Below are 10,473 nucleotides of genomic sequence, written 5' to 3'. Positions count from 1 at the left end.
CGTCGACCTGTCGCCCGTACAACGGATGAACGGTTGCCCTATTTAAAGGACATGCTGGATCTGCCACCGAGCATAATGCTCATTTGAGTGGTTTGCCTGCAATAGAACGGGAGAGGAGAGGAGAGGAGAGCGGCAAAGTCCTGCTAGAATCCATTTGTGGTGAAGGTAAAGAGTCTTAATTTAGCTATTTGTTTACAAACCAGTTAGGTTAACCATCAGATCTAGTTTCTGACATAAGTTAGAACTTAGATCTAGTATTTTTTATGAACCCTAGCAGATTGATATAATATGTTTTGTTTTAGTAGATCTAGCACATATACTTGTTATTAGTCGAAATAATAGTATAGTTTTGTGTCATTTATGGGAAGGTATGTCGAATAAATGGGAGCTTAAGAATTTTTATAGGGAATGAGACATTGTTTATGGTACACAAGGGGTAGATGTGTCGGGTTTGGAGAGTGGGACCCATCCGACAAGATTTGCAGAGCAAGTATGTAATGCATGAGATATTTAGGTGCCAACTTCTTCAAACAGTTCAACAACAAGAACTTAATGAACCTTTTTAAGAGGGTGTGTAATCAGAACCAGCAGTGGAAGTTCAATGCTTTATGGAAAACTCTTGATGAGCTTACCCCAAAAAAAACAGCAGAGCAAACACGAAGACCAATGAAGGGAGAGGAGGACATCTCTATTGCTCTTTGTAGCACCCCTCTGGATACTCCAAAGATGACGAGGACCAACTACCCTAGAACGGGTATTTACAGATAGATTTTAAACACTATCACACATGGTTATAGGTTTCGTCTATACGAAAATATTTGTAATATCGAGCTTATTACAGACGGTTTCAGAACCATCTGTAATACATTTACATATAGACGGATTTTCTAAAAACTGTTTGTGCGTGTAAGAGTCACATACGGTATTTGCGATTACTAATAGTCACATACGGATTTTGTTTAAACTCGTCTGTGTTAATGTTCACATACAAATTTTTATATAAACCGTATGTATCTCCCTTTCCCCCTATAAGCAGCCAGGAAGGAAAATTGCTTATACGGGGAAGGGTCACGCAGATACACACTTTATGATTCTCAAATCAAACACATTGATATATTGTTCAGAACATCGATCACATATTGTTCATAATATAAAACACATGCATTTACATATATATACAAAAGTTAAGAATATCATACATATGCAAATCACATATTGTTCAGAATACATAAACCTAACTAGTTATATATCATTGGTCAATCGACACCGTATTCCAAAAGGATGAAATGATTGACATCATGGTGACGCCGTCTTCCAAAAAATGAAAAGTGATCGACAAAATTGGGTCGATCGACCATCTTTCAAACAGATGAGGTGATAGACAACATCTTAGCCTCTGCGTTTTAGCACAATGTCAATCCAAACATCATCTTCAATTAGCATATCGTAGTCATCCAGATATAGCTGCACCTTGACTATCTCACACATCATCCAGAATCAGACTGCATTACAGCTAAACCGACAGTCATGGTTTAGCAGAGCATTCAAGCATATCTTGCAGTTGACGAAAATGTCTCTATTCTGATGAACAACAATGAAGAAATTTCCATCCGATAGAATAGAATGGAGAACACGGTTGACGGTGTACACAGGGTCAACGGAGGGAGCCTTCATAGCAGCGAAGAAGATGAATTCCATCATGTCGAAGTCGACGCTAAGCATCCATGCCATCAAAGCCGTCATAGGGAACACCCCATCCAGCCACCTCCTGATTGTCGTGAATTGCGTCATTGCAAATCTACGATGGAAACAAGGTTGTGCCATCAGTTGGACAGATCAAAGCAATGAAAACCTAACAAATTCTAACTAAACCGCGAAGGTAACCATATGATACTCACCTCAGTGCAGTGAAAGAGATTCAGCCCCCGTCGAGATCTCGCTTCTCTGACACTGATGGCAAGTGAGGATGCAAAACACTCCTCACTTATCAGTGCAGTTACACAATTGGATATGACAAGTGAGGAAGAGGAACACTCCTCGTTGCTTTATATTGCGGGGTTGTGTGTTCGGGAAGACAAAAGAGCTGGGGGAGATGAGTGGTTTGTGTGTGTTGGAAACCAAAAGGGTTAGGGAGACAGGCAATCAAATTTGAATACATTCACGGGTCTTTAAATACATACGGGTGTTTATAAAATATGTCTGTGTCTACCGAATAGATACAAACGGATCTTATAAGAAACCGTCTATAACAATATCATAGACAGATTTTTCTAAAAGACGTTTGTGTCTGTATGATAGAAACAAACAGATTTATAAAAATTGTATGTGAGTTCATTCACACCTAGATGCCTGGCTTATTATAGACACGTCTGTCTTAGCAACCGTATGAGAATATTTTATCTGTGACGGGTCCTAAGAAACCATTTGTGAGATATCATCTGCTTTCAAAGATTTTGTGGTAGTGACCCGATCATCTATAAGGATGTTCTCCGAGTGGATCAGGAATGAGTCGAATGAGAAGTGGGCTCTGCTCTATAATACCAACGGAGCAAGGTATGTAATCATGAACATAAACTTAGTTGAGGTATACAACTAGATCATGAAAGGTACTAGGGGACTGCCACTAGTTGGAATTATGGAATTCATTTTGCAGGGGACATGTAAATATTTCATGGAGCGGTATGCAATAGCATCAGCGGTAATGAATGACAGTTGGTTGATCTATGGGACAAAGTTGACTTAGTACAGGATAATAAGACGAAGAAGACACAGATGCATCGGGTGAAATCCATGGTGATTACGCAACACCGATATGGAATTCTATGTAGGGACAAAGGTCGGAGGGGGCCAACCGTGAAAGAATTATTCACGAGTGTGTTCTCACAAATGAAAATTGCAGTTACACCTGCTAGAAGCCTTGCTCTCATGTCATTGCTTCTTGTGGTGAGCATCACTTGAGGACTAGGAGGTATGTCTCCAGCTACTTCATGAAGGAAGTTGTCTACCAGACGTGGAACCATGAGCAATATGGGTTCGGGATTGTGGGTTCATTCACAATAAACCCTGGACCGAACAAATTGTATGTCCCAGATCCCAACAACATGAAGTAGAAGAAGGGACATCACAAGGCCACAAGGATTTGTAATGACATAGACGAATCTAAAGCCGAGCGTTGTGTCAAATATTGCAGCAAGTGTAGCGGAACTAGATACACTTCCAAAAAGTGCACCCAAGGTCAAGCAGGCGGCAACGACGGTGAAGCAAGTCTTTCTAGCTTGGTTTCCAATGGGAGACATTCCCGACCTCATCGATCAACTTCTTCATCCATACAATATGGAGTTATGTGACCGATTGTGGTCATGTTGTCAGACTTGTTATTTTCATATTGTAATAACTAACTATGTAACAAATTGTGCCACACTGGCATAAGCATCTATTGTGCTTATATGGTGAGCGAGCACACATGTCAACGTACTTCGAGGTGGAGACCTTTGGTAGGAGATTCTTCATGTGTCCCGAACTAAACCCTGATTTCAAGGTATGATCGTCTTTCCCACTCTTCCAAACATGCCAAATCCATATTGCGAACTACACTCATAACGTAACATTTACTTATTAAACAGTCTTGCCACTTCAAGAAATGGATCGACGTGGTTAGGTCACCGTTCAATAGGGGATGGATCAGAGAGCCCAAAACGAAAAGAGAGTACAAGATCAGGATGGAGGAAGAACGACAGAGGCATGTGGCACAACATGCATGGCAAGAAGAACATTAGTGGCAAGAACATGCACTCGAGCGGTAGGTTGAGGGCCTTCAAAGGCAAGAGGAGGAACACTGCCCCTAGGAAGACATTTTAATGAGGCAGGAGGCTAAACTTCAAAGATATAAGGAGCTACTTCACATGCGTCAAGCCCTCCTGCGTCACCAGAAAGACGAGGAGCACGAAGTTGCACGTGAGAGAAGGGGGGGGGGATCCTCACTCAATGTAGTAGAACCTATGTTTTATCACTTGCATTGTAAAATTTACAACCATGTACCACACACTTTTCGTTTCGTCGTAGACATTTAACTTTGCGAATCAAATTGTCGACATCCAAATAATCTGCAACAATTCTAAAATCTAACCCTTAAATCAATCCTTATTTCATTTAAAAAAAGAAACATGTCTTCAAATGGGCGACATGAGCCTAGTTTTGTAATTTTTCAAAATGGCCACCTATATTTATATTTTTCATTTTAAAAATATAAAAATAAAAAATCTCCCGGATCACGGATTTATAGGTACATATGTTGAATCATTAATGGGATTTTGTTTGAATTACTGAAGGGCTTTTCAACCCAACCGCCAACAACATTGTTCCTGGGTGCAGATGTGTTGAATTTTTTATTTTTATTTTCAAATATATTAGAAATATGCGTCTATTTTAAAAAGAATTGTAAATATAGGCGCTTCTCGCCAATTCAATGGGTATTTTTTAAATCTCGCCCGCTAAACATGTGAGAAATGATGTGCTAGTCCACGTGTCTGTGCAAAGATTCTTCTTTCCCTCTGGTGGGTGAGAAGTATTTTATATAAAACATGACAGTTTTTATTTACAGAAATAATTTAATTGGATAGTAGAATCCAACATTTTTATTAATAGATAGATGTGGATACAAGATGTCTAGGGTAAATACAAAGACCACGGTACATGATTTAGGATACTAAAATGTTGTGGATAGAATAGGGAATCTACTGCACAGAGCGAAGATATTTCTCCTTCTCGCACGCATTGATTCGTACTCCTCCTCTTCTTAGCGATGCAAGAGAGCCTACACATCTCTGAAGTAGTTTCTCATGCTTTTTAAGTTCATCCTCTTGCACATTTAATTCCTCCTCCTGGAGACAACATTCCTCGACTTCCCTTTGAAGGTTCTCATCCTGCCGCTTGCATCCCTGTTCTCACTGCTGACATTCCTCATACTGCATCCAACATGCCTCCTGCCTCCGGCATGCTTCCTCCATCCTAAAGATGTACTCTCGTTTGGTTTAGATCTCTTTGATTCATCCCCCATTGTACAATGGCCTCATTGTGCCGATCCATTGCTTGAAGCCACAAGGAGTGTAGTTTAGAATATGGAATTAGAAGGTGCAAAAGAGTGGAAAATGGGAACATACCATGAAATCGTGGTCTATTGTGGGACACTTGAAGAACCTCCCACCGAAGGTTTCTACATCGAAGAACGTCATCATCCGAGCTCGGTGACCACACGAGCACAACAGATGCTCATGCTATTATGGCACTCGGAAGGGGTTATTCCTTTAGGAATCCATGGCACTCTACTAAGATGGGTGGCTAGTCAGTTATTGTATAGTGATTTTGAATGACTATTTGGATAGGGCTCTTGCTTGGAGTTTTGTGTCACGATACTAACAGTGATCTAGTCAATTGCATTTAGATCTGTCCGTTCATGATCCAGTGATGAAAATGATCCAAACGGAGCCATGTGAGAATTTAAGAGGGAGTAGGCATGGGGCCCAAGGTGGACTACCTTTTTTATTGCGGGTGACTGGCTGGCTCCAAACTAGCTTGGGCCACCAACCCAAGTCACAAGCTGGCTAGAAATGTGTCTAGAGTCGTGACTAAGCTACGGTCACCCAGGTTTGAACCAAGGCCATGACTCAGCCAAGGATCCAATGCCCAAGGATGCGCATGCAGACCGGTTCAAGGACCCACGGAATGTCGGGCAACGTGGGCCACCTATCCACATGAAGAACCCATGCCTTTTAACTATTAATCTCTACTGTATAAAACAAGAGTTGATTCGTGCGTCACACCCTCCCACCTCTCGTTCCCAACTCCACCTAATAAAAAATTAAGAAAAAAAACCCATAAAACCGTGTATGACTCCTTTTTCCAACTACTCGACCCCCCCCCCCCCGGCGCGCAAAACTGCCCAGGGCCTCCTTCTCCAACCACCCATCCTCCACAACCCATTCGTTGTGTTATCCATCCATCTCCCTGCCACTCACTGCATCTCTTCCTCTCCACGCCCCCACGTGCATGCGTGCTCACATCGATTGGTGTGGTGTTCTGCACTTCTACAACTAAGATTGGTATGTTAGTAGATTTGGGCTTTTGAAGGAAAATGCGATTTGCTTGATCTCGAGACATGCTGGCTGTAACACTATAGGCCTTAGAGAGTTATATTTGAACTTGAATTCATTTGCGAATAGTTTCAACATATCAAATGGCAGTCCATTGTTCTTTTTTGTTCACTTCTCTGCCACTAGCTCACTATTTCTCTTTTATTTTTAGTGGCCCTATTCCTCTTTGTGGAATTACATGCCACTATTCCTCTTCTAGAGTTGGTGACTACAAATCAAGAGTCAAGATATTGTTGCAATCTATAAAATTAAATATATTATCTTTAGCAAATGGTTTAATTTCTTCGTGTGAGAAGTAAATTGATATCGTGTGTCAACTTTAGAAACTGTTACAACATACGAACACTTTGTTAGTGATAGTAATACTACAGTTTTTTGGGATTGCAAGAAAATTAGCGGCAAAATACAGCTCCTATCATCAGGCCCCAGTCCGTTTGCAAACATGGCTCATGTTGCCCAATCACAAGGTGACAACAAGCGATTAATCCTTGTGGTCCACTGACTGAACAACAAGATTCGATCTATTTCTGTGTTTTTTTGTAAACGGGGTCCTGATTTTGTACTTTTAATATTTTTCATGGGAAAAACAGTTTGCAAGGCAACGCTAGGTGCGTCTGTTAAGCCTACGCTACACATGCTGGATTAAACATCATTTGGGGCTCCTGCGAGCCAGTCACAGTCCGCAGTAACCAAATCCGGCGAAACTTGAAACCATGATGAACAAACAAATCGATACATCCTTAAAAAAGAAAAAAGAAACGTGACCAGGCACGCCGGCATTCGAATGCCCAGGGCACCAAAGATCCTGGAGTGGCGTGAAGGTTCACGTGCACGGTCTCGAGCTGGTCTCCCTCGGATTCCAGTTCCTGCATCTGCATGCATGGCGCACTTTGAGGAGGGATACGGGAAAAGGCGCGCGTCGTCATGTCACGTCGTAACTTGTCAAGCTCACAGACAAAGGTCGCAGTCACGGAAGGCATCTCTGCCTAACGAATTCACTTCTGAGAGTTACTTTTAAGCCAGGATTATTTTTTCTTTAATTTTTTAAAGAAAACCTATTAAAAATAAGAGAAAATAAAAAAATAAGAATGAAGAAAAGAATAAAAAATAAAAGAAAAAAATAGTTAGATATGGCCCTATGTTATCTTCAACTACTCTCTTATTTTTCTCAATATTCTTCTAAAAAATTCTATTTTCAATTTTTCACGTGAGTAAAATTTCTCATATTAACTTCATCTCTATTTCACTTATTTTTCTTCTCTCTCCGTGCTACAGTAATAGCCTCCACCCTACCCGTTTCTCTTCGTTCTATATGACACGGTAATAAAAACTAAAAGCTAGCTGCTAGTAGAGATCCATTACTCATGAACATTACAGATACGTACAGTCACGGCCTAATTATCACCACGGCGCGGTGGATTGATCGATATGAGTGACGCTTCACTACCGGAGACGGCTTCTTTGCCGAGTATCCCAGACTTTGCCGCGTGCTTTTTATCGGGCACTCGGCAAAGAGGCTATTTACTGAGTGCCAGAGAGAAAGAACTCGGCAAACATCTGGCACTCAGCAAAGAGGCTCTTTGCCGAGTGCCACAGAGAAAGAACTCGGCAAAGAGGCAATTTGCCGAGTGCCAGAGATAAAGAACTCGGCAAAAATATGGCACTCGGCAAAGAGGCTCCTTTCCCGAGTGTCATTTTTTGACACTCGGCAAACCCTATTTTTTTCACTTTTGAGCAAGTTCGTGGAGGCTATTTGCCGAGTGCCAGAGAGAAAGAACTCGGCAGAGGCTCCTTTCCCGAGTGTCATTTTTTGACACTCGGCAAACCCTAATTTTTTTTTCACTTTTGACCTCCAAACTTTTTCTGCAGTCCTCATACAATACCTGGTACTCCATGTTCCAATGTGGCACATTTCTCGGACTTTTTCTATATTTCTTTAATTTATTTCAATTAATTGAATTTTCTTGGATAATTCAAATTATAACTGCTAGTCATTCAAATTATAACTAGCAGTTATAATTTGAATTATCCAAGAAAATTCAATTAATTGAAATAAATTAAAAAAATATAGAAAAAGTCCGAGAAATGTGCCACATTGGAACATGGAGTACCAGGTATTGTATGAGGACTGCAGAAAAAGTTTGGAGGTCAAAAGTGAAAAAATAATTAGGGTTTGCCGAGTGTCAAAAAATGACACTCGGGAAAGGAGCCTCTTTGCCGAGTGCCAGGACGTCTGGCACTCGGCAAAGAATTTTAATTTTTTTTAAAAAAACCCCTCTTTGCCGAGGGCCAGATCGGGGGCACTCGGCAAAGATTTTTAAATTTTTTTTAAGAACACCCCTCTTTGCCGAGTGCTAGATCGGGGGCACTCGGCAAAGGGGGGATTTAACCCCCGACCGGCCCACGCACCGCACACACGCACACACGCCCCGCCGCCGCCCGTGCCCGCGCCAGCCGCCCCCGCGCCCGCGCCGCCCACCCCGCGCCAGCGCCGCCCCGCGCCCGCGCCGCCCGCGCCGCCCGTGGAGGTGCTTCGCCCGGGCCGCCCGCGCCCGCGCCCGCCCGCGCCCTGGTGCGCCGTGCGCACCGTGCAGGTGCTCCGCCCGGGGCTCCCCTGCGCCGTCTTCACCGGCGACGCCGACGGATCGCCCGAAGGCCTTGCCGCTCGGGCCCTAGACCGGTTCGGCGTCCGCCTCCTCCGTCCGCCGCAGGTACGGCGATAGAGTCCTGCTGTCCTGGCTAAATATTGGACCTATGTAGTTTTAGTTGGTAATACTGCTTGAGAAATTAGCCAATTAGGTCGAACTAGCACACGTTTTGCGATCATAAAAGTTGGTCTGTCTTCGTTAGCTGCTATTGTTAGCTTTGTTTAGGATTGGTAGCTCTGTGCAGTAGGAATTATGCTGCACAGTAAACTTGCTTCCTAATGCATAATTTAAACCTTTGGTGCTGTATAAAAAAAAGACCTTGGTAGTCGGTAGTTTTGGTTGGAGACTGCTCATGGAAGAAGTGTGATTACCTTCCTAGTTTGCAATACATCGTGGATAAAGCTAGAACCATAGTTAGAGGTATAAAGAATGATGACATTGTTATATATATGTGCTTGGATATAATCTTGTGCATGTCGGCCATCGTGCCGTTTATATATATGTGCATGTCGGCCATCGTGCCGTTGGTTTTCTTGCAGGTTTTGGAAACCTCACCGTGCAGGGGAGGTGCTGCCGAAATTTTGTATTGACAGTTTTATGTTTCTTTTTTTGCAGAGAAGAGCCAGTCGGAGCGGCGCCGGAGTACCTCGGCGACCCCGATCGCCTTCCTTGCCGCTGCGGGTCTGCCTGCACCGCGTCGCCTCGCCACTGCACCGACCCGCCACGGCCCCGCTAGCCTGACTCCACCGCCACCCTAGGTATAACCCCTCTTTCCGTATCATGGTCGTAGATCACGTAACCCAGTTAGGCGTCTCCCGTTCGAAAGAGATACGGTTGGAAATATGCAGATATTTCCATATCTAAAACCGTATCTGTTTCGAATTGTCCACGTTTTTTGGACAGCCCGCGGATGCGTAGGTGGGGTTAGTTTCCATGGTCTGCTCCGATCCGAGACAGAGTTTCGGCATCATCTCCCTGTTGTTCTCCGGATACACACTCTCCCTAGCAGGACGTGTATTTGGAGAACAGCGGGGAGGTGCTGCCAAAATTCTGTCTCGAATAGGAGTAGAGCATGAAAACTAACCTCATCTACGGATCCTCGCGTGGGATTAGGACCTATCCTCACCTATTAGATAGTAGGAACGTCGTGTAGATGCAATTGATGTTTATATTACTCGCCGCTATATATGTTAGAGGATGGAGGATCGTGAGTGGATGTACACGGGCCGCGCAAGTCAGGGTCAGGTCACCAATGAATGGATCGACAAGACCGATGCTTTCTTGGAACGGGCATTTGGCGTGGCTGCTAAAGGAGCGAGTAAAATTTGCTGTCCCTGCAGCAAATGTGCAAACAGGAAAAGACAAACGAAGAAGGTCATGGGGGAACATCTTTGGAAGAATGGATTTACGGCGGACTATACCCGGTGGGTCTACCATGGTGAAGCCGATCGTATGAGAGAGGAGGTGGTGAGACCACGCGTCGAGGATTATGATGCTGATGCCGGGGTAGCAAACATGTTAAATGACTATCACGAGGCACAGTTCGCTGAAGGACGTACGGAGGAGGAGCCAGAGGCAACCGCAAAGGCGTTCTACGACATGTTTACCGCGGCACAGAAACCCCTTCACGGCCAGACAAAGGTTTCTCAACTGGATGCCATTGGACGCATAATGGC

Source organism: Phragmites australis, chromosome 4 (assembly GCF_958298935.1).
Source record: "Phragmites australis chromosome 4, lpPhrAust1.1, whole genome shotgun sequence".
NCBI lineage: Eukaryota > Viridiplantae > Streptophyta > Magnoliopsida > Poales > Poaceae > Phragmites > Phragmites australis.
This window is presented reverse-complemented; position numbering follows the sequence as displayed.